Below are 24,725 nucleotides of genomic sequence, written 5' to 3' on the forward strand. Positions count from 1 at the left end.
TATTTACTTGATGAATGGCTTCGGGACGGGACCCATTTGAAATCATCCTACAGGACTGAAGACCAAGTTTACAATCACGTACAACACATGTATTACCAAGTCTTTAAGCACACGTCAAAAACACAGAACGTGTCGTTTCAAGATTTACATCCCAGATAGTCAAAATGGTATTTCCAAAAATACAAGAACCACGTCAAAAATTTATACGAATTATCAAGTGCAAATGAACAGTTACAGCGCATACAGAGAACTGGCGTAAGAAAACCTCGTGAAGGGGGCGTCCTATAAGGACTCAGGAAACTTTTTGGACTGATTTTAACATTCTCTAACCATCAAAAATACAACAATTAATGCAACAGCATTACAAGTCAACAATAAAATTAATACTTTTAAAATTTCTACCAGAAACAGTCGAGTATTTAGAATCGCTGAACAGTAAAGCACAGCAGCTGCACATACGGCGCGTATGACAAAGTTGCATGCCATGCTGGCACGTAAAAACCTTAAATGTGAAGCACAACATTAGCACTAAAAGAAAACAAGATAATAGGACATTAAAAATATTGTTATTGTATCCATATTGATCTTGTGGATTCCGCGCCCGTTAATGGTAGTTGGTGAATGACGTAACCAGCCACCAATACTTTTTGAATGTTTTGTTTTGCTGGCATAATCGGTTTCGGGCATGACGCCCATACTCAGATGGCTAACATTTTTCGCTACGTAGTTTTTTTTTTTTGGTTAATAGCATGTATTCTGCTCCACACTGCACAAAAATATTTGAGTACTTAGTGCCGCTTTATCCTTTGTTTCATTAATAAAAATATGCTAAAATGTTCGCATTAATTATATATATGTCAGTTCGTTTTGTTGTGGTCTATGAGATTTTCTGGCGCGGTGTGTACGTTCTTGAATACTACCACAACATATACGTTGAGATAGAAAACTACATGGACCGTAAAAAAAAAATGATCCGCCATCAACAGGAATGCATGTAAGTGAACATAACCATTTTGCATCATATATATAATTGATTCTAGCACTTTAGCTTATTTTTAATAACGAAACAGAGGATAAACGGCACTAAATACTCAATTATTCTTGCGTAGTGTGGAGCAGACGACATGCTGTTAACCAAAACAACGATCTAACGAAAAATATTAGCCATCTAAAGATGGGCATGGTAGCCCGAAACCAGTTATGGCAGTAAAATAAAACATTCAAAAGGTATTTGTGTCTGGTTGTGTTATTCGTTAACTATTAAAAAAATAATGATCACTTCCTACGCTTTACAAGTGTAACAACTTTATCATAACAAACGTTACAAAATTATGTGAAGAAGAAACAATTCTTTTTCTGACATGTCCCAGGTAAAAACAGACATTAAACCACAAAGCTGTCTTTTACAAAGCATCAAAAATATACTTGCCATCCTGGAGGAAGACACTAGCATTAACACACTCATGGGCGTATGGGGTGGGGGTGTGGTTGTAGAGGGAAGTGGGGAGGGGAGAAGAAATATGGGGAGAATGGAGGACTGGGAAATGGGGAGGGGGAAGAAGTGAGATAATGAAGATGAAGCAGCACAAGAAAAGAGAAAAGTGGGAAAAAGTGGCAAGAATGTATATGATATATTATACTGCTCTAAAAAGTATCATGTTGCCGGGGATATTTGAAAGTGTACTGGGCATATTTAGTATTCTGGATCTGAAACCGGATTTCCCCAACTGGCTATAGTTTCTTAGATACAGGCTATCTCTGATGTCTAGCGATTAATCGTTAATTTATCATTAAATCGGTTGTGAATTACAAAATTCTTTACGACTTTTCATTTTATATTTTGTAACTGCGTATGTACAACTGTAGTATCTTTATATGTTACACGTTATAGAGGAGAAGTGAGATTATGGGACGTGGCAATAATTTGAGACACCCTCTTGTGTCTCACAATTTGGAGGAGAGTCAGTTAGTGACACTGCTGTATTGAAGGTCCAGGATCCCTCACCCTCTTGTTTGTGCTCAGAGCGACAGTCGAGCGAGAAACGAGTGTGTGAGAGAACGCGATTTATGTAATAGCGGTTAAAAGTTTTTGTTAGTGAAGAATTTCTCGTTCACTGTATCAAGAAACAGGTATGTTACGACTGGGTATTGCATTATTGTTAGTTAAATGTAAGTTTTAGATCATATTGTAATATATATTGTCTTATTAGTTCCATCTTATCATATTTATAATAACATATTTTTGCAAATATAATTTTTCTTTTCTTTTTTTCTTTTGAAAGATAAACATGAGTTCTTCGCTTAGAGGTTGTTTCAACTCTTCTGACGTGTTCTGCTATATTTGTGGAGAATACATTCCGCAAGAACAACGAAAGAGCATCACTGAGTTTATGAAAGTTTGCGAAAGCTATGTCGAGTCTTTACGACTGTGGACTGATGGTAAACGAAGGGGTTTAGACTTCGGAGTGCCAATGGTGTGGCGAGAGCCAAAAAACCAACACAATGATTGTTATTTTTGCATTGTCAATATAAAAGGTTTTAATCGCTACAAGAAGCTTAAGTGGGAATATTCCCGTTTAGAATCAGCAAGGCGACCTCTGCCACATAGCGATGACATTCCTGTACCAGTGTTCACCACTCTGCTAAAACTACTTCCTTCAGATGATGATGATTTGCAGGACTTCAATACTAGTAGCATTGAATCTGAATACAAAGGAAGTTCCACAAGACATCAGCTCTTCAGTGAGGAGGAGCTTAATGATTTGATAAGAGACCTCGGTCTTTCTAAACAGTCTTCTGAACTCTTTCATTTAGACTAAATGAGAAGAATTGTCTACAACCAGGAACTAAAATCACAGCTTACCGGACAAGAGAAGATCTATTTCCATATTTCAGTCAAGATGATGCACTTGTTTACTGCAGTGACATCCCTGGTTTACTACTTAAGGTGGGAGTACCAAAATATCAACCTGAAGAGTAGAGGCTTTTTATCGATTGCTCAACCAGAATCCTAAAATGTGTGTTGCTGACTAATGGTAATTTCTATGCATCATTCCAATTAGCCACTGGACGAAACTTCGTAAGGAATATGAAAATATTCAGGTGGTTCTCCAGAAACTTCGTTATAACCAACACCAATGGCCTATCTGTGTTGATTTAAAAATGTTTAACTTTTTGCTTGGACAACAGAGTGGATACACAAAATTTCCTTACTTTATCTTCATGGAGGACAGTAGGGCAAAGCATTACCACCATCAAGACATCGCTTTACTGTAGGAGCAGCTGATATGCTAAAATAATCATTAGTTGACAGGGACAAAATCATTCTTCCACCTATTAAAATCAAGGAATTTGTGAAAGCATTGGACAAAAATAGTGACTGTTTCAAATATGCAGCCAAATCATTCGCTGGACTCAGTAATGAAAAATTAAAATAATTGAAAAGCCACGATCGCTTCAATATCGTTTATTAGATGACCGGTTTCAACACTGAAGGTGCCACCATCGGATCTGTGAAGGTATAACATAACAGGTTTGAGGGAGGGCTTACATGAGTTAACTATATACATTTCAATTATTACAGAACCACATACCTGAAACGTGGATTAACATTTATAAAACCATATGGAATCATGGCACATGAGGCATACCATCTGATAAAAATCATTGTCACAACCAACAAAAAATAATAAAAAAACTACTCTCATGGTCCTTCTTTCCATAAAATATAAAACTGAAGTCACCAGATGAAGCTACCACTGCTCGCCTACCACCGGTCGGCAGAATCACTGCCCTACTCCACGCAGGCATCCGAAAGTTCTTCATTAAACACCTCTTACTCGAGTATACATCAGCTGGGTGGATTTGAATATGGCCACACAGCATAATTAAGAAAATAAAAGGATGGTTAAATGGAAATTAATTTTAATACCAACAAAGAATGTTGATTCTGAGCCTAAAAAGAACTGAATTAGACCAATATTGACGTGCAGTAGAATTCTAAACTGACGTTATTATGAAATTAAGCGTAATTTAGGCTACTTTACAAAATAATTGCCATTACATGTAATTATGGACAAGATATGATGCTGTTCGAACTCCTTTCCATAACACAGGAATACAGTCTATTTCCAATTATCTTTTAGTATTCTTTGTAATTCCAGTGATTTTTATGCACCCACTTCCACATGTCATGCACTGAGTCATGTCTTCCACTGATCGATTTTGACGTAGCTGACAAAACCAGCCATTGGTGTCGGTGTTTTAAACTTGTTTCACTTTAGATTAGCGGGAGGTTTAGCTAACATCCTAATTGACACTTGTATGGAGAACTTGTCAATACTAAAGCTTTTAGTATAACTTATCTTGGCCTGGCCTTCAGTGACATGGCAGCTTTGGGGACTGTAAGGAATCTGCTAAAGGAACAGCCAAACGACTGTATCCAGCAGTATTTTTTTCCGATACCCTTTGCGGTTGTTGGTCGTCTTGCTGAGGTTTCTAAATATGATGTTGAACATAACGTCCCTTCCATCACTCTTGTTAATGATGATGTCTCTCTCACTGTTGATAATTCTTCATTGGGTGGATTGAAGTGAGCTGTATTACAAAAAAGAGTGTGTGTGATAGCAAAAATCCAGTACTAAATATAATTACACTACTGGCCATTAAAATAACTACACCAAGAAGAAATGCAGATGATAAATGAGCATTCATTGGACAAATATATTATACTAGAACTGACATGTGATTAAATTTTCAGGCAATTTGGGTGCATAGATCCTGTGAAATCAGTACCCAGAACAACGACATCTGGCTGTAATAACGACCTTGATACGCCTGGGCATTGAGTCAAACAGCGCTTGGACGGCGTGTACAGGTACAGTTGTTTCTGAAATCATTTTCATATCTCCTATCTCCCCTATTTGGAGCATTATTTCCAGAATTTTCAAAGTCTCTTCTCCCATAATAATCTCTATTTACATTCCTGTTCCACCCCCTATACTGGTTGTTGCCAGAGCCAAAACTTTGGTTATTTTCTCTTTCCAAGGCCCTATCTAATCTATCTACAAATTTCAGGAACTCTTCCATTGAATCGTCCGGTCCATGGACCAATTCCCACTGCAGTCTCTCTGGTAACCTTCTTTTTAAAACATCAATTTGTGTCATAATATCAAAAGAGTTATTCAAGTGAGCAAGTTTTATCAATTGATCTCTGCAAAATTTTTGCATTCCCCCTACTTTCCCTCTATACACTGGTCCATTTAGAAATTCTGACTTTAATCTGGCTTGTATGGATTGTGACCAATATTTACAAATAAATTTAGATTCAAACTCTTCAAAAGTATTCCAAGAATCATTATTCTCATTTGCCCAGGATAGGGCCTCCCCATCTAGAAACCGTTTTACTAACTTAATTTTTATGTTATCTGACATTCCTACAACAAACATATCCTTACATTGGTGAATAAAGTCAATAGGGTGCAGATTTTCACCAGGAAAGCATTTCACATGGATGTGCCCATACATTGTATTTTGATTGTAAAACATTTGTTTTGACATCAATGCATCTTCCAATTGTGTATATTTAGTGTGTATATTTTCTACTTTTGTATCTACATTAGTGGTATACAGGTTGTATTCTTGTTTAAGGTTTTCTGATGTTTTGTCTATTCTCTGATCTAATCTTTCAACTTCAGTATCTACTCTGTTGTAGATGACAGCAATGCTGTCTGTGTTAGCTTGTATGTTTTCATTTAAACTTTCAACTTCAACTTGAAATTCTTTTCTGAAGTGTATCAACTGTTCTCTAGTGTCCTTACTGAGGGTAGTTTTAATTTCCTCACACTTCTCATTGAGATGAGTACTTAATATATCAAAATTCAAACTTAACTTATCCAGTCTATCTGTGTTTTCTTTAAGTTTCAAACTTACTTGTTCACTTGATTGTTTAAGTTGCGAGCTTATTTGAGTTGCAAACTCTGCTAGCCACTCTGTTAAGTTTAATTGTTCACCATCCCCTGGTTCAATTTTTACATTTCCTACGATCTCATCACTCTCAGGTAGAGACATGTTAACTATTAATTATTTTAAATGACAACAACAAAATACCTTGCTTCATGTAGCTATGCTATGATGTCGTGATCGGTGTTCTTGTTGGCTTTCTTCACTTATATTCGGTTTTATCGAAGCTGAAGTCTTGATTGATGAATTCCATTGACATAATCCAGACGTTAATCTTCCGAGCGGTGTGATGATAGTTTTTGGTAGTCGCACAAACACACTTTATTTATTTATTTAATTTTGAGATATTTTCACTGTTGACACACTGCACAAATAAACTTTTTTGGAGTGCTAAGCACATACGAAATTTATCGCTGCACTATTACCATCGATGCACTTAAAGATCCCGGATGAGCCCCCTCTTTTGTAATGGTCTCCTGGTCATAGATATTGCTAATTGCTATAATCGCACTATTTCACTCCCATTTACGGAGCTTGTTAGCACTTGATGTTAGGTTGGCGCCATTAAAATGCATTGTGTTGTGGTAATCGCTGCTACTTGCTGGATCGCTGATGTCTCTCGATGCTGATGCTGGCTCTACATCTGGTTGTCTAGGGTTAAAAACATGAGGTCCCGTGTTTTTTATATGCTTTTGATGATAAAGAACGAGCGAAACCAACAAATATGTAAACTTCAAATATTTATTACTCTGGTGGCCATCTTAATTCCACTGTCCACCAAAGACCATGACACAACACAAAGTAGTACTTCCGTTACATGTTCTTTGCATTGTTTATCCACCTCAAACAATAACACACAAACACACTTTACCAAAGTGACATTCCGACTGCCTCTCGACCCTTCTTGCTGCTTGTATATATAACATTGTCAAAGAACTACTAAAAAGAGATATAGTTTATAAGTCACATGTACATCTGTTATCATAATTTGTGCAGAAAAGTTATTAATTTGCATCGAGTGACATAATTTAACATGTTATTAAAATGACAGAGAGATTTGTTGACTTGACAGAATAATTCTTTGTTACAAAAAGGCCGTTTTTTAGAAGTTTGTCAATTGACTTCTCTAATTTGCATAAATAAGTAAATAACATGAATTATTAAGAATTACATTGGTTTTCGTCTAAAATAGGATTGACTTCGTGAATACTGAGTGAAAACGCTCCTAGTGAACAAATAGGTTTCACTGGGTGATTTTTATTTAAGGAGATCCAAAATACCTAAGTTGGCCACTATTTTTCGTACTTCATATTAATTATTTAAGATGAACTTAGTGTTTTTACATGATGACATTTGCTGTATCAGTGATAAAGTGATATAAACTTTTGTGTGGGTCAGTTATTCAGTATAATTTAATGGGTTGACTGTTTATAGAGACATGTTATGCAATCATTGTTAACATACACAATAACTTTTCTATAATCATAAATACTCGTTAAACTGGTTGAATTTGGAGGGTATCGCATACTTCGGTACAGTAAAGCCTTTAATATGTTCCGTTACACCCTGCAGCTTCAACACGATGCCACAGTTCATCAGGAGTAGTGACTGGCGTATTGTGACGAGCCAGTTGCTCGGCCACCAATCACCAGACGTTTTCAATTGGTGAACGATCTGGAGAATGTGCTGACCAGGGCAGCAGTCGAACATTTTCTGTATCCAGAAAGGCCCGTACAGGACCTGCAACATGCGGTCGTGCATTATACTGCTGAAATGTAGGGTTTCGCAGGGATCGAATGAAGGGTACAGCCACGGGTTGTAACACATCTGAAATGTAACGGCCACTGTTCAAAGTGCCGTCAATGTGGACAAGAGGTGACCGAGACGTTTAACCAATGGCACCCCATACCTTCACCCGGATGATACGCAGTATGGCGATGACGAATACGCGCTTCCAATGTGCGTTACCCGAATGTCGCCAAACACGGATGCGACCATCATTTTGCTGCAAACAGAATTTGGATTCATCTGAAAAAATGACGTTTTGCCATTCGTGCACTCAGATTCGTCGTTCGGTACACCATCGCAGGCGCTCCTGTCTCTGATGCAGCGTCAAGGGTAACCGCAGCCATGGTCTCCGAGCTGATAGTCCATGCTGCTGCAAACGTCGTCGAACTGTTCGTGCAGATGGTTGTTGTCTTGCAAACGTCCCCATCTGTTGATTCAGGGATCGAGACGTTGCTGCACCATCTGTCACAGCCATGCGGATAATATGCCTGTCATCTCGACTGCTAGTGATACGATGCCGTTGGGATCCAGCACGGCGTTCCGTATTACCCTCCTGAACCCACCGATTCCATATTCTGCTAACAGTCATTGGATCTTGACCAACGCGAGCAGCAACGTCGCGCTACGGTAAACCGCAATCGCGATAGGCTACAATCCGACCTTTATCAAAGTGGGAAACGTGATGGTAAGCATTTCTTCTCCTCACACGAGGCATCACAAGAACGTTTCACCAGGCAACTCCGGTCAACTGCTGTTTGTGTATGAGAAATCGGTTGGAAACTTTCCTCATGTCAGCACGTTGTAGGTGTCGCCACCGGCGCCAACCTAGTGTGAATGCTCTGAAAAGTTAATCATTTGCATATCACAGCATCTTCTTCCTGTTGATTAAATTTCGCGTCTGTATCACGTCATCTACGTGGTGTAGCAATTTTAATGGCCAGTAGTGTAAACTCTGTTTTTAACTCATCTGGCTAGAATAATATCAATGTGCTAGAATAATTTAAGATCTTTTGTTAAACATGTAATTGTAGTTCTTGTTTACATTAGACAATATTTGTATTTTAAATTATGTTTATGTGCCCATCGGAGGAACGGGAATGGCCTCTTGCGTGTATTTTGTAGTAGTTGTATTAGTAGTATTAGTAGTAGTAGTAGCTTTATTCATCCGTAGATCTCTTTTTACAAGGATATAGAACACGTCAAAGTGTATACAAGTTTAGACCAATTTAAAGTAAGCTCATTCGTATAGACACATAGCCGGCCGTGGTGGCCGTGCGGTTCTAGGCGCTACAGTCTGGAACCGGGCGACCGCTACGGTCGCAGGTTCGAATCCTGCCTCGGGCATGGATATCTGTGATGTCCTTCGGTTAGTTAGGTTTAATTAGTTCTAAGTTCTAGGCGACTGATGACCTCAGAAGTTAAGTCGCATAGTGCTCAGAGGCATTTGAACCATTTTATAGACATATATTTACAGACTTCTAGTTAGTGATAATCATTAGATTTACTCCTGGTGTACAATACAATTTTTTTTACAAATAACTTATTAAATAATGTAATGCCACACTATACACTCATATCTCACTATCAGTCACTGCACACTGATCGATTTTGACGTAGCTGACAAAACCAACCATTGGTGTCGGTGTTTTTCACTTGCTTCGTTCGTCTTACTATATGCAGCTTTCTCTTTTGGTTAGCGGGAGGTTTAACCAACATCGTAATTTACCCTTGTATGGAGAACTTATCAGTACTAAAGCTTCACTCACTACCAACACACACACACACACACACACACACACACACACACACACTGGTGATCTCTGGGCCATTTTCTGTACCGCAACTTCCCGTTTGCTATGCTGAAAAACTGAGACAGTATACCTCCGTAATGAGTGAGATGTTGAGCTCAGAAATGTTGAGCTTTCCAGTAAAATAAATAAATCTTAATACTGTTTCTACGTATGAAATCCGTAATAAACTTTGCAGTATTTCCAATTCTGACACAGATTTTGGACCAGTGAAGGATCGAGACGACTCGAGTAAAAGGAAAAATCGCGAATCGTATGAGTCCATACATGGGAATTAGCAATGGTTCAAAGGTGGCAACACAGTATGGTCTGCTATACACGCCATTAGAGAGGAAGTTGCGCCAAGTAATACAAATTCAAATATACCCTTGAAAGTAGATAAGGTTCATTCACCAATGGTACACATCAAGTAGACCTGGAGCAACTCAATTTGAACCTGACGCCACATCAAATAACACAATTTCCTTCATGCACTTACATCAGATCTTCACTGGAACCTACAACTTTCAAACTAAGACGGTGGCATGTTTCTCAACTTTTAAGTAGTTAAAGCACAGTTAAATGACAACAGATAGAACCCATACAATATTGACGGAAAAATGACCACAAATAGCAAGATAAGACTGACAGAAGAGGATCGAAGAGTAGGCAATAGGAGAGACTTTCCCAGGACAGTCAGATTCTTCAAGAAAAAAAATAACGCAAGGATTGACGACAAATTATAGATGAAACGAAAAATATGGAGGAGTGGAAAAACTACTTCGCAAATCTCTTGAATGTGGGCGAAACCATCAACAATGTTCCGACAGAAGAAGAAGAGGACGAAGAAAAAGAATTGGATGGGGGCTATGGAGCGACAATGTCAGCAATGGAGAATGAACTGCCGAGCGTGGAAGAGGTAGACGACACAAAACCAAATGGAACACTACGGGTGAGATGGATTAGTGGTATCAGAAAGGATATGAGCACGTCGGGACTAGTTGGAGAAGCATACGTGGACAGAAGAAGATGGAGGAAGCTGACTGGTAAGGTCTAAGACCGACTGCTGTTTCTGTGGTCAATCTAGTAAGTAAATAAGTAAGACATTAAACATTTCCAGGAGTACAATGTTACTTATTAATGTTATTTGGTAATGAATGAACATGCTATTAATTTATGGCGAATGTCACCAAACTACGTCAAGAGTAGCAGAACTATGCAGAACGGTTCCCCAGTAGACGCTTTCCAACTTGTCCCACCTTCATTTATGCACTGCTTTACAATTGCTAAGGAACAACTGGCACTGGTAATTAACAACTGCCAGTTACTGAGAGTCCTAAAGGACCTTTATGTTGGGAGTCTGACCCGTGTTAGACATGAACGTTGTTCAAGTCTGTTATCATGGTTTCCTATCTGGTGAAATCTGTACCACTCTTCTTTATAAATATACTACTCCACATCTGTTAACTTCGTACGGTGTTCCATGTTGTCCATCGTGGGATATGATTATTCGTGTCCAAAAACATCTTTTTCCTTAGTAACTGTCGAGCAGTGTAGTATCGATAGCCCCCGCGTGAGTGGAAGTTTTCCCACAAGATAGCGTATAGGAAGGAAGACAGTTACCAACAAAACTGCAGAAGAAGCGGTTCTTACAACTGAGACAATCGATTCGGAAGCCGGTTGTCGTCAAAGAGAAAAGAGAGATTGATATTAATAAAAAAGTATTCTTTCTATACTTCATAAATATAAATATTCAGTACTCATTTCTCTAAGTAAGAGATACATGCGATTGATCGTCAACATCATTTTGGATACTGGTATGGTGTCAGTAGGCTCCCTAGTAAGAAAATTTTGTGAAGAAAGGCCAAGTTCACAATTCACAGAAATGAACATTTGGGAAACGTGCTCTTCTGGTCAACGGGAAAGCTACACTGATTTCCCAGGTGTTAGTCAACAACAGTGATGTGTGAGTGTGCGGTGCGGCATTATCTGGCAGCAAGTAATTGTCAGTTATTTCGATGATGATTATACGCTGAACGTGAAGAAATTCAGATTTTTGATAAATACTTTATCCTCGACATTAGAAACTGTACTCGTCAAATGATCGGGTTCCTACAGTTCTTTAGTACCAAGAGTTGCAGTAAACAGCATACTTCCAAACTGTTGGGTAAGAAGAAACGGTCCGAATCAAAGCTAGCCAACACGATAGCTGTCAGACTTCTTCCTGAAGGTTATGTTACATATATAGTTTGCAATTATCTTGTGACGTAGCAGTTAATATTTATCTCAACTGTTTGATATCATATTTTAACACTAGTAATGGTTTGCGTACCTTTTTTGTGAAACACTGATTAACAGTTGGTACTTAGGTAATGTGTGGATAGTAATTTGCTTTATCGAAACAATACTGTATATTAAATTGTTTACGCTATTAATACTTGCAAACATGACTGTAAATAACTGATCTCTTCCTGGGGAAAAGATATATTAAAATTCGGAAAGCGATCTTCGATCTCAAACGTAGGTAATGTACTACATATCATAATTTGGCGCTTCTTTTTGCCTTGGGGCAGAAAAGAGACTGGCACTCAGTCCGTACTACTACAGTAGTAGTGCAGTGCAGTCGACGGCTGGTGTGCAGAACGAGCAGTTATTTTGGTACAGTAGATGATGTTTCACAATGTTGCATGCAGAAGTCATTTGGTGCATTTACAGTAACAAGTCGTCTCCGTTTGTAACTGCCTCAGCTGCATCATTTTTCCATGGATAAATAGATATTGAAGTTGCTTGCGCTATAAGCCAGCAAGCAATGCAGCAGAGCGAGCGGTAGCTACGACATGAGACGTGAAGATCCTGTAAAGTGTTAGATGTTCACTGCTTGGAGGTCAGTGCTTCAGTTAATAGACGAGAACGTTTTTTACTCAATTATAATTGTCAGGAGGATCAGTTACATATATGAAAACTATTGGTATTTACTTGTAAAGGCCGGCCGGGGTGGCCTTGCGGTCCTAGGCGCTAAAGTCTGGAACCGCACGACCTCTATGGTCGCAGGTTCGAATCCTGCTTCGGGCATGGATGAGTGGGATGTCCTTAGGTTAGTTAGGTTTAAGTAGTTCTAAGTTCTAGGGGAGTGATGACCTCAGAAGTTAAGTCCCATAGTGCTCAGAGCCATTTGAACCATTTTTTACTTGCAAAAAACACGTTAGTATGATACAGGGTAGCAATTATTGAATTATATGAAAACAAATGTAAATTAGTTACAAAATACGTTGTGCACACACTTTATTCAACATGTAAACGTCATTACAGACTAAGATTTCGACATGTTCGATTTGCTTGCCATCAATGGCGACCATGTGGCGCAGACGAAAAGCTAAATTCTGCATGACCCGCTGAAGTGGCCGAACATCGATGCTGTCGATGACGTCCTGAATGGCTGTTTTCAGCTCAGCAATGGTTTTGCGGTTATTGCTGTACACCTTGTCTTTAATATAGCCCCACAAAAAAGAGGTGCATGTGTCCAGATTCGGAGAATATGAAGGCCAATCGAGCCCCATGCCAGTGGCCTCTGGGCACCGAGGGCCACAATGCGGTCCTCAAAGTGCTCCTCCAGGACATCAAACACTCTCCTGAATCGACGAGGTAGAGCTCCGCCCTGCATGAATCATATCTTGTCAAAATAAAGGTCGCTTTGGGTAATGGGGATGAAATCATCTTCCATAACCTTCACGTAGCGTTCGGTGGTCACCATGCCATCAACGAATATCGCAACGATTATCTCGTGACTGGACATTCCATACCACACAGTCAGCTGTTGAGAATGAAAAGACTTCTCGATCGCGAAATGCGGACTCTCAGTCCCCCAAATGCGCCAATGTTGCTTATTGACGAACCCATCCAAATGAAAGTTGACTACGTCGCTAAACCATACGATATCCACATACTAATTCCTCATCATGCCTCGAGTCCAACAGTGCAATTTGAAAGTCCTAATGCAAACCGTTCAGAAGTTATGAAGATTTTATTTCATATGGTTCAATAATTGTCACCATGATGTAATAATGTTATGTTACTGTCGTTTTGAAAACTGCTCATTTCCTTTCTCCTACATCATTTTATAAGGTTATATCGGTAACTGAAAAGTAATTCTGTTAGTTTCAGATCTTTGTGCAGTAACATTAATGCAACAGCTTCAGCGTGCTCTAAAACTGGTTAATTTCTTATTGTAAACTGTTATTGCCTTTATGCTGAATATAAACAGAAAAAATTACACTTTGCAGAAAAATAAAAGTATTAAGTCTACTTAATTACTTGAACGTCATCTCCGTTAAAGTTCATGTGTAACTCACTATCGAAGTTTTGTAAGATTAACGTAAAACAGTCAATTTCAAAATTGCTCACATTTCTATTTGAACAATGTCAGTAATGATGGTTGAAAACGTGATAAAAACTATGCTTGCCTGACTCATTTACTTCATGATAGAATCTGTTAATGAACTGTAGTAAAGATACGAGGACAATTCTCAACGTTTGCCCTTCAGGACTGACGACCCAATTCTATAGCAAATAATATGTTTTTAGATGAAAAAGTCACTTATTCTCGTGTCGGTATTGAATAAAACAGCGTGGCTTTGTGTATATCTCAAAGTCATTTGAATTGTGGCCGTGGTAACGAGCGCATTGTAAGTGAAAAGTGAATCAGAGAATGACCAAATTTAGCGTGTGATAAGCGCTCCTAAACCTGTAAAGAAAGGTCCTGCTCATCTTTGGATGTTCTCTACTTCCTGTATCAACTAAGAATCAGTATCAATATTCAAGTATTGGTCGAACAGATATTTTGTAAGCTACTTGTTTTGTCGATGGACTACATTTCCTGAGAATTCGTCAACTTAATCTCACTCTACAATCTACTTACCTGTGGTTAATTTTACGTGGTCGTTCCACTTCATATCGCTCCATATACACACTCCTAGACATTTTATGGAAGTAACTGCTTCCAGTGACTGTTCAACAGTCGTGTTGTCATACAACAATGCAGTTTTTCCATGCATTCGATGCAAGTTATATTAGCTTATGTTATGGGCCAGTTGCCACTCCCAGCACACAGCGTCGGTCTTCTGCAGGTCTCTCTGCATTCCTGAACAATTTTATAACGTTGCGACTTAAACGACGTGTGTGGAACGTGATCAAAGCGTAAAAACATAACAGATACGAAAACCACTGTCTCTGCGTCGGAAGAAGCTGTCCTACAAGCATCTGCCAAATGTAAGTAAACGCGCAACTCAGATATTTGTAGGTTCAAATATCACGAAAGTTTTGCGGAGATACTTCGTGAACTCAAAAGGGAATGCATGGAGAGAAAGCGGCGTTCTTTTCACGTGGAACTACTGGAGAAATTTTGAGGACTGACATCTGAGGCTGGCTGCAGGACGATATTTCACGTAAGGAGCACGGAGATTAGAAAACATAAATTAGTGCCCGTACGGAGGTATATAGACAGTTGTTTTCCCTTCGCTCGGTTTACAAGTGGATCAGGAAAGGAAATGATTAGTACTGTTACAACGTACCCTCTCGCAAGTATCGTGCGGTTTCCTGCGGAATATGCATGTAGATGTAGATGCGCGTTATTCTGGTCATATCAAGTGTTCAAAATGTTTAAATTCAACATTGATACGTATCATAAAGTGATTCTAGACAATAGTGCACATTAAATTTCCTTGGTGTTGAACAGATCGACGTTGTGGAGCATTTTATGTAGTCTGGAATCATCGGGCCAATGATTTTAATGTTCCTCACAGATTAAAGTTCAGAGATGTTAAGTCTGGTAAGCGTTCAAACAGTTTTAATTTCCCCGAACGACCGACCCCAGCTTCAGATACTTTTTTAAGAAGGTCTGTAATGACCTGCGTGGAATGGGAGATCCATCATATTAATACCACATGAATTCTATGTCCAGTAGATTGTCATCCAGTAGCTGTGACCACGTGTCTGTTAGGAACTGTAGATTAGTGTGGCCCTTAGCTACAAGTAATTTCCTGTAATGAAACTTTGAGGTTCCAATGTCCTTTATGCTGTCTGAGTGAACAAGAAACAGCCCGCGTAAAATTTATACTGACGTGGGCTGTTGTTAAGCGATCCACAAATGTTAACAAGATGGAATAATTCTGTTCATAACATAAGAGATATGCTTCTCCCCTATTCCACAATTTCCCTTTTTAATTTAAAAGAAATTTATGAGAAAACATCAATGCAACTATTGTTATAAAACAGTACAAATAAAATATAGCAATATTATTTTCCAAAATGTTCCTGGAAAACGAGAGCTGGTTTAATTAAAATTTCTACCGTACCAAAACACGATGTGAGTGAACATAAATTTATATTATTTGTGGCTAAAATAGTATTTGATAACAGTTGGGTATTTTATGACCTTAAATCTCAATTAGTTATTTCTCACTTTCTTTTTTTTGTGAAAATATTATGGTAATCTTGCATGAATTTGATACCCCTTTCTGCACACAACAACTCTCTCTTTGATTTTGTCAGTTCGACTTTATTTGAAGATATTCCAAGAACGGTTAGGGCAAATATGACGCAAGCTATGCCGCAATTTAAAAAAATAGGGTTATTTCCCGCTTCCCATGTTGAAATGTCACTGTCGCGGAAGTTGGTGCCGACAGTAAATCTTCTGAAGATAACTTTTGAACCAATGGCCACAAAAGGCGACAACTCGATGTTTTTAAAGGAAGAATAATTGCTCTGAGGTAGTTTGTACCTCTTCGGTTGATTTTCTTTTTGCTTTCTCTTTGTCAAATATGTCTGTTTGCACCATAACATGCGCCATATTTGGCTTAACCGCTCTTGTACATCTTCAAATAACGAGTGAGTCACAGTTTCAGAAACGAAATACCAGACCACGTTCGGAAGTTTTTTCGCTGCAATTGTACTGATTTGTAGACTAATATTCCAAGAAAAATAGATATCCTTATCCCCAAAAGATAAATGAGACTGATCCTGAAACAGGTATATATCGTAACTTGAAACCCTCTTGTTGTACAAAATGGTACCGTTTTCGTCAGAATACTGCCAGTTATTTCCAGGAGTTGAAAGTAATCGTTTAGCTGTTGTTTCTACTTGGAAAAGTGGTGTTCAGGAAAGTCATTGATAGCGAGAACATCACCAATTATTTCAATGCTACCTCTCACGTAAAGCGTTCTTGTCGAGTTTCGTCGAGGTTTCTCTAGAACATTCGAAAAGAGTCGCGTCTGGACCAGAACTTGTACTGTCAGTGAGTCGAAATAGTGCCAAAAATTATTCAAAAGTTTCATAACGGCAAGGGAACTGGAACAGGTCACAAATAACCATTTTTTTAGAGTTGCACAGACATCATGTTCAGTAAACAACTATGGCTTGCTCTTCTTCTAAAGTTGTTTGGATTTCAGGGCCTCACAAAAATTTTCTCTTGCTTTGAAAAACTTATATTATTGTCAGAAGTTTCCAGTGCAATGCAACATTAATTCCTAGCAATTATTAAGATTAAATTATGTTCTTTTTTCAGCATGCCCAAATTCCCAAATTTTTCCTGAAGCTTTTAAAACAAGACCGATTTATCGTCAGGTTTACAGTATCATCTCGAAAACTTCTCCGGCAGCCGTTAATATGTGAACTACATTTCTGTCATTGGTCTTGCAACTATCATATTGAGAGAGACCAGAAGTAAAAACAAATGCGAGATACCTCGACTTACTGGAACTGTTAATGCGGCTATTGCTGTTGCTGATTTTTGTTGAACACTGGCAAATGACTTTTCATTGTCGTTAACAGGATCACTGCATTTGATAGCTGATGTTGAATCATTTGTTTTTGCTGCACCTAGCTGATGAGTGGCCATATATTTCGATTGTAATCTACACCAAAGATGAATACTGGTCGTTCTTTTTGACACCAAAGTATTAGAAAATTATTATTTTTGAGACTGTTCCAAAACACAGAACACTGAAGCGCCAATGAAACTGGTATAGGTATGCGTATTGAAATATTGATGATGATTGGTTTGTGGGGCTCTCAACTGCGCAGTTACCAGCGCCCGTACGAATTCACAACCTTTGCTCAGTTCAATCTCACCACTTTCATGACTGACAATGAAATGATGAGGACAACACAAACACCCAGTCGTCTCGAGGCAGGTGAAAACCCCTGATCCCGCCGGGAATCGACCTTGGGACCCCGTGCTCGGGAAGCGACCGAGAGACCACGAGTTGCGGATGTACTGAAATACAGAGATGTGTAAACAGGTAGAATACGACGGCGTGGTCGGCAACGCCTATATAAGAAAACAAGTGTCTGGCGCAATTGTGAGATCGGTTACTACTGCTACAATGGCAGGTTATCAAGATTTAAGTGCGTTTGAACGTGGTGTTGTAGTCGACGCGCTAGCGATGGGACACAGAATCTCCGAGGTAGCTGTGAAGTGGGGATTTCCCCGTTTGACCATTTCACGAGAGTACCGTGAATATGAGGAATCCGGTAAAATATCAAATCTAAGACATCAGTGAGGCCGGAAAAGGATCCTGCAAGAACGAGACCAACAACGACTGACGAGAATCGTTCAGCGTGACAGAAGTGCAACCAGTCGGCAAAAGCTGCACATTCCAATGCAGAGCCATCAAGTGTCAGCGTGCGAAACATTCAACGAAACATCATCGATATGGGCTTTCGGAGCCGAAGGCCTACTTGTGTACCTTTGATGACGACTTCATGAATCCATGGACTCTGCATGTCAGCAGAGGAATGTTCAAGCTGGTGGCGGCTCTGTAACGGTGTGGAGCGTATGCAGTTGGAGTGGTATGGGACGGCTGATACGTATAGATACGACTCTGACAGGTGACATGTACGTAAGCATCCTGTGTGGTCACCTGCATTCATCCATGTCCATTGCGCATTCCAACGGACTTGGGCAATTTCAGCATCACAATGCAACACCCTAAATGTCCAGAATTGCTACAGTATGGCTCTAGGAACACTCTTCTGAGTTTAAACACTTCCGCTGGCCACCAAACTCTCCAGACATGAATATTTTTGAGCATATCTGGAATGCCATGCAACGCGGTGTTCAGAAGAGATTCCCTTCCCCCCCCCCCCCCCCCCCCCCCTCGTACTTCTACGGATTTATGAACAGCCCTGCAGGATTCATGTTGTCAATTCCCTCCAGTACTACTTCAGACATTAGTGGAGTAAATGCTACGTGGTGTTGCGGCACTTCTACGGCAGGGGCCCCTTAAGATATTAGGCAGGTGTGCCAATTTCTTTCGCTCTTCAGTGTATTATGACATTTGAGAATAGTTTCAAAGAGATTTCTTTTCTCTTGTATCCAGTCCTCATAAAATGTTGCCTTAAATCTCTCGATTCATAATACATTTTGTAACTTACAAACGCCGCAGTACATTCTTCGTAATTTTTTACCCAAACTTTTAAACGTTTTTAATCACTAATTCTATGTTTTCGGTCACTGAAAGCTTTACTACTCTTACTCTGTACGAAGAACGTTTAAAACGTGCTGGTTTGAGGGTAGTCAGGCTATGGTGATTTCACAAAACCTAGCCTACAAAAAAAATATTAAAAAAGTTTCTTAGTTTTTCTGTGAAACACCGAAAAACGCTGATGGTCCTTTATAAGTCTAGAAGAAATATAGTCTTTGATCCCCTATTAACTGATGTTAAAATGGGACGTGTTCATCTTTCGCCTTTATTACTGCTTCAGCTGTGCTGTGAACACTCTCAGTGAGGTGTTTGAATGTCTGTGGAGGAATGGCCGCCCATTCTCTCTCCAGGGCCGAAGAGAAGGTAGTGATGTTGGACGGTCGGGCTTCGAGCGAAGTCGACTTTCTACCTCATCACAAAGTTGTTCGACTGCATTAAGGGTAGTACTGTGGGTAGGTCAGCGCAGTTCGGGAATGTTATTGTCTACGAAGCGTTGCCTGGCATATGCTGCTTTATGACAGTGTGCATTCTCATCATGATATCTGTTCCTTTACCGTTCAAATGGCTCTGAGCACTATGGGACTCAACTGCTGTGGTCATAAGTCCCCTAGAACTTAGAACTACTTAAACCTAACTAACCTAAGGACATCATACACATCCATGCCCGAGGCAGGATTCGAACCTGCGACCGTAGCGGTCGTGCGGTTCAAGACTGTAGCGCCTTTAACCGCTCGGCCACTCCGGCCGGCTCGTTTACCGTACATCGTATACAGTGTAGTAAAATGTGTTGCATCCTTCCGCTTGAGGCCTTTAATTAATCAACATAAGATAACCAACCAAAACCTCAAAAAACATCCTCACACGACAACACCGCGTTATTTCACTGTTGGCACTAATCAGGACAGCAGGTGATGGTCTCCAGGTAATCGTCAGACCCCAGACCTCTCCCTCATATTGCCACAGAGTATAGCGTGATTCATCACTCCAAATCATTCGTATCCCGTCATGACCAGTGGCGTCGATCATTACACCGTCTTAAGCGTTGCTTAGGATAGACTACAGAAATGTGTGAGTTATGAGGACCTGCTCCACAATTGTACCCCAATTATTTTTAACTCCCTACGCAATGTCATTGTACTAGCTGGACTGCTGGTTCACTTCGGAACTCACGAGTGATTCCTTCGACTGATTTCATCCGATTTTTACAATCAGCCACCGCAATGTTCGACGGACTGCGTCCGTCATTACATAAGGTCTACTGGTCCTGGTTTAGCTCTGGTTGTTCTTTCGCGTTTCCACTTTACAATGGCGTCACCAGGAGTCTAACTGGGCAGTTTTAGGAGGGTTGAAATGTCGCTGATGGAATTGTTACTCAGCTGACATCCAACGATTAGTTCACATTTGAAGACATTAAGCTCTCATGACCGACCGATTCTGCTGTTATTGCTTGTCTACCGATATTACAACACTCCTCGCGTCTTTTTATACTGGTGCGTCCGCCTCTCGTAGGATGTACTAGACAGTTTCGTATTACATAGGGGTGTTTGGATACAAGCCTTTATGCAACAATAGTGTATGAAAGGCAGTTTCATCACTTTTTAGCAAATTAATTCAGCCTTGGTTCATTAAAATACCATCGTTATCGGTTTCGACGATGACCAAGTCATCATCAGATGAGCTGAATACATTAAATAGTAAATCATCAGCTGAATTCGGCACTCAGTACTCCGTTCTTCTTATGCTCCTGTATACGAAGAACATACAGTGTTTCGTAATCAAGGGTTCCGAAATATGAGACGTGTCACGGAGATTTATCTACGTAGCTTTTTCTTGTACCTATGCAGCTATTACGGTATAAGTGTATACGTATATGTGTGTGTGTTTGTGTGTTGCCACTTATCACGGGACAGTTATATATTTTTGTTTTATAATTATATTTTTTATTATTTTGGTTGGGTTGGCTTTAAATATTGTGAGCTACCATGAGACTTTTAATTAACTTATACCGCGATAACACTCGTACGGACATCGGCTGCCCCGTACGATATAATATTTTTCAAACACACCGCGCGACTCACCGCCTTCTAATAAATAGTTTGCGTGGGAGTTGCTATTTAGAAAAGAAAATATGCGTATTCTTACGCAAACTGTAATTGTTAATATGGGTTCCAGGGGCTACTTGTTGTTTATGTACCAAACTACATAAAGATTAACTGAGGTATTGCGGAATGTAATGATTTTCAATATTTATTGTTCATTATTTGCAAAGCAAAACTGGAGAGAATCTCGTCTGCCGTTAGGCGGCCAAAATGAAACATACTGAACTCATTCAGTTCTGTGGATTTTAGTAAATGAAATTTATTACTACCCTTTTTAATTTTGAAATTAATGAAATATCAAAACTGTGAATTCTCTTGCATTTACATTTAATAACATGAATTGTCAGCGTAATGGCCGACTAAATCCTGCTAGGGGAGATGAGCTCCCTGCACTACGAAGTTCTGTAAAAACTTTGTTAATTATAATTAATGATTGCGATCATGAGAGGTGACAACTAAGTCAATAATACACACTTTCTAATAACAATTTCTATTGTATTTTTCAAAAATACAACCAAATTTACGTTAAGTATTATCCAGTGCTGCAATGGCGGTCTACCGCTAGACGAAACAAAAACAGGAGAGCTGGTTCAAACAAAGCATTGCCTCTCATCTTCATGGCATATGTGACATAGAGGTTATACCAAAAAACTGTGTTTTGTTAATTGCATCGATATTTGCGTTTTGATAATAATAACTTACGTTCTTTACTATTTGTTATACATCGCGCACACGTACAGAATCTTGAAATAATTTATAATTCACACGTCTCGTAACAAAAACTTCTTTTCCCTTTCTGTCCATTTATGTGACGTACCGTCACCCAGCTCGTAAAACTAATAACGGTCCATGTTTTTACTGCGTGCTTCCAGTGAGTGACTCGGAGCAATTTAGATAGATGCAGCATACTCTTTCCGCACGGCACTAGGGACGTTTTAGCAGCGTAGGGGACCCGTGATACTTGTGCGTGTTATATGGGACACTGCGGCAGAGATACTGCGTTCGGAAGTGGTCGGTCCCCTCAGGAATCGAGGCCGCTACTCCGGACGGCACTCGTCCGTAAAAGCAGCCACTTGGCGGCCCCAGTGCGGAAACAATTACCCGTCTGAGAGCCCTCGCGAAGAATCTGACTTGCTGCCGCCCACTGGGGCACGATCGCAATCAGTCCAATAACTTGGAAACCCTCTCCGTGCCGAAAGCGCCGAGTGGAGCAGCTAACAACTCGAGGTGACTGACTAATTGGTTTCCCTTGCGCAGCAGACAGACGCACCTCTCTGCTCCCTCTGTTCGTGGAAAATGTCAAAGGGAACAAACAAAACGAGGCAAGTGTTATTCCCGTTCTATGTCTTCGGAGAGCAACTTTAGTACCAGATAAATTATCATTTTCACCCGAGTTTCAGGAAATAATCCTCGTGAGACCATATACGTGCTGTACCATTTATTGTAGTTGATCTATAGATACATTTTTTTATTATTGTTATCTACGAGCCGTATTTGTTTGGGTTAGGATTGAGAGGGAATTTTCTGGTGCACTTATCTATATATTTTTCTCTTCCTGTCTTTAATTAATATCATCAGTGGTACTTGACATTTGTTAACTTGTATGTGTGTACGTGTTGTACATATATTTTTGGTTGTGTGGATGCTGTCCCAAGAAAGAATAATATCTGTACAAAATCTAAGGAACGAATAATCGAAGGGCAGTGAGTATAGACAAAGTAATAGCGATTGTTCGCATTGGCAGTGGCACAAAAAGCGAAAGAAGTGTTGCCAGGTCCTCCGAAATTTCGGAAAATATTCCGATTTTTTGTAATTATTCCAGAAAATACGAAGTTTTGTGTTAATCTTTCGAAATTTTCCTATCTCCCTGAAATTTTGTGTAAATCTTACGAAATATTCCGATCTTCCTTTGTTGATAGTACATACCGCTACGTAACACATATCAATTCGATCATAAAGAAACATTTCATTAACAATGACTACCTCTGTATAAGCACAGTACTGTTTGGACGCAAGGGCCGGCAAAGCCATGGAAAACTGGGTTCAATTGAACATAAGGGTAACAACGTGTGTACAAGGAACTGGACAGTTCGTGACAATAACTGGGTGACACCATAGGCTTGTGCAAAGTAGTTGAGTGTAGAGCTTGTTTAGATGTGGGGTTGAAGGTAGATTCTGAATATGTGATGATAGCGTCCGGAAAGGTAAAGTATGATGCGAAATATAATCCCCGAAGGGAAAAAGAAACAGCGTTCATCGGTGTCTCAGAAGCATCAGGAATGGTCCTTATAACGCCTACTGCTGTTCATCTGAGTATGATCTAAAAATTACGCCTGGTGAAAGTGATATAGTACAGCACGCTGGCGGTAAGAACCGGGCAATCTAAACTTACCTAAACTTACCGGCGTGTCACCAGTTAGTGGCAACGCGAGATTACGTGTCACAATTAAGACCAGTGAAATTGCTTTATGCGCTTTTTACGCTTGCTTACCCTTCTTAGACATAGAAGACCTAGCGAGGGATTTATAAATTATTTTCAATGTAGCGCTAAACATCTTGGTAAACTGAAACAGTTTTAGAACTTTATAGAAGTGAAACCGCACAAATTACTTCGTTTCAGGCAGCCTCACAGGATCTTTTGACAGATGCTTATAGTCCGGCTTCTTGAGCACTATGATTCCCTGAAACCGTTTTTATCGATACTGTGGATAATGACAGACTTCTGGCAAGCGATAAAATTCTGTAGAAATTAAGTGATGTTACTATAAGGCTCTTCCTTAATTTTTTGGATTTTTCGTTGCCTATCTTCAACACAATCTTAAGATTCAATCTCGTCAAATCAATGTCATGTATCCTGACTTTGGGGCAACATTGAAAATTGCCTTCATGTTAAATGAAGGAAAATTATCTAGAACCAATCCCCATGAAAGACGTTTAGCATCGAAATCCAACTCATTTTAACTCCATTGTTAAACACTATTTAGGACCAGAGGTTTCTTTGAAAAATGATAAAAATACAGATCTGACTAGTGATCAGTTGATGAATTTTAACTTCCACGCTTAACCTTTTTGACTGAGAGTGCGCACAAGATGTTCAAACTGTTTCTTTCTAGTGGTAATGTTCTAAAAGATTTGGAGACACCTGAACCAATTTACGTTAGAAACACGTGAATTCCATCTATTACCAACCCTGCACCGAAGTTTCCAAGTTTAATTAAAAATGACGTTCAAGAAATTGACACTGAATGGAGGCTATTGAGAAAGACGGAGGTAGTAACAAAAGTACTACAGATCCGGCTGAATTGTGGAATGCTGTCCATAAGGTGAAACGGGAAGATAGGACACCTATGTTCCCCACGTTTTCAGCCATGATGCTGTCGCTGTTGTGCTTGCCCCATCATCGGCTAAGGTGGAAAGAGTATTTTCGGCAAAAAAAAGAAAAAAAACAGCTTGAAACCAAAGTAGGAAAAAGACTGAGCACGAGAATAATAACCGGACTTTACGATTCAAACGGAATGCGAGATTTGTGCCCTTTTACGACTCTCCTACTGACACGGAATTTCTACGTCTGAAGGCTAACGACATCTACAAGGATGGTGGGGAGGAAGAAG

This window comes from Schistocerca cancellata, chromosome 1 (assembly GCF_023864275.1).
Source record: "Schistocerca cancellata isolate TAMUIC-IGC-003103 chromosome 1, iqSchCanc2.1, whole genome shotgun sequence".
Taxonomy (NCBI): Eukaryota; Metazoa; Arthropoda; class Insecta; order Orthoptera; family Acrididae; genus Schistocerca; species Schistocerca cancellata.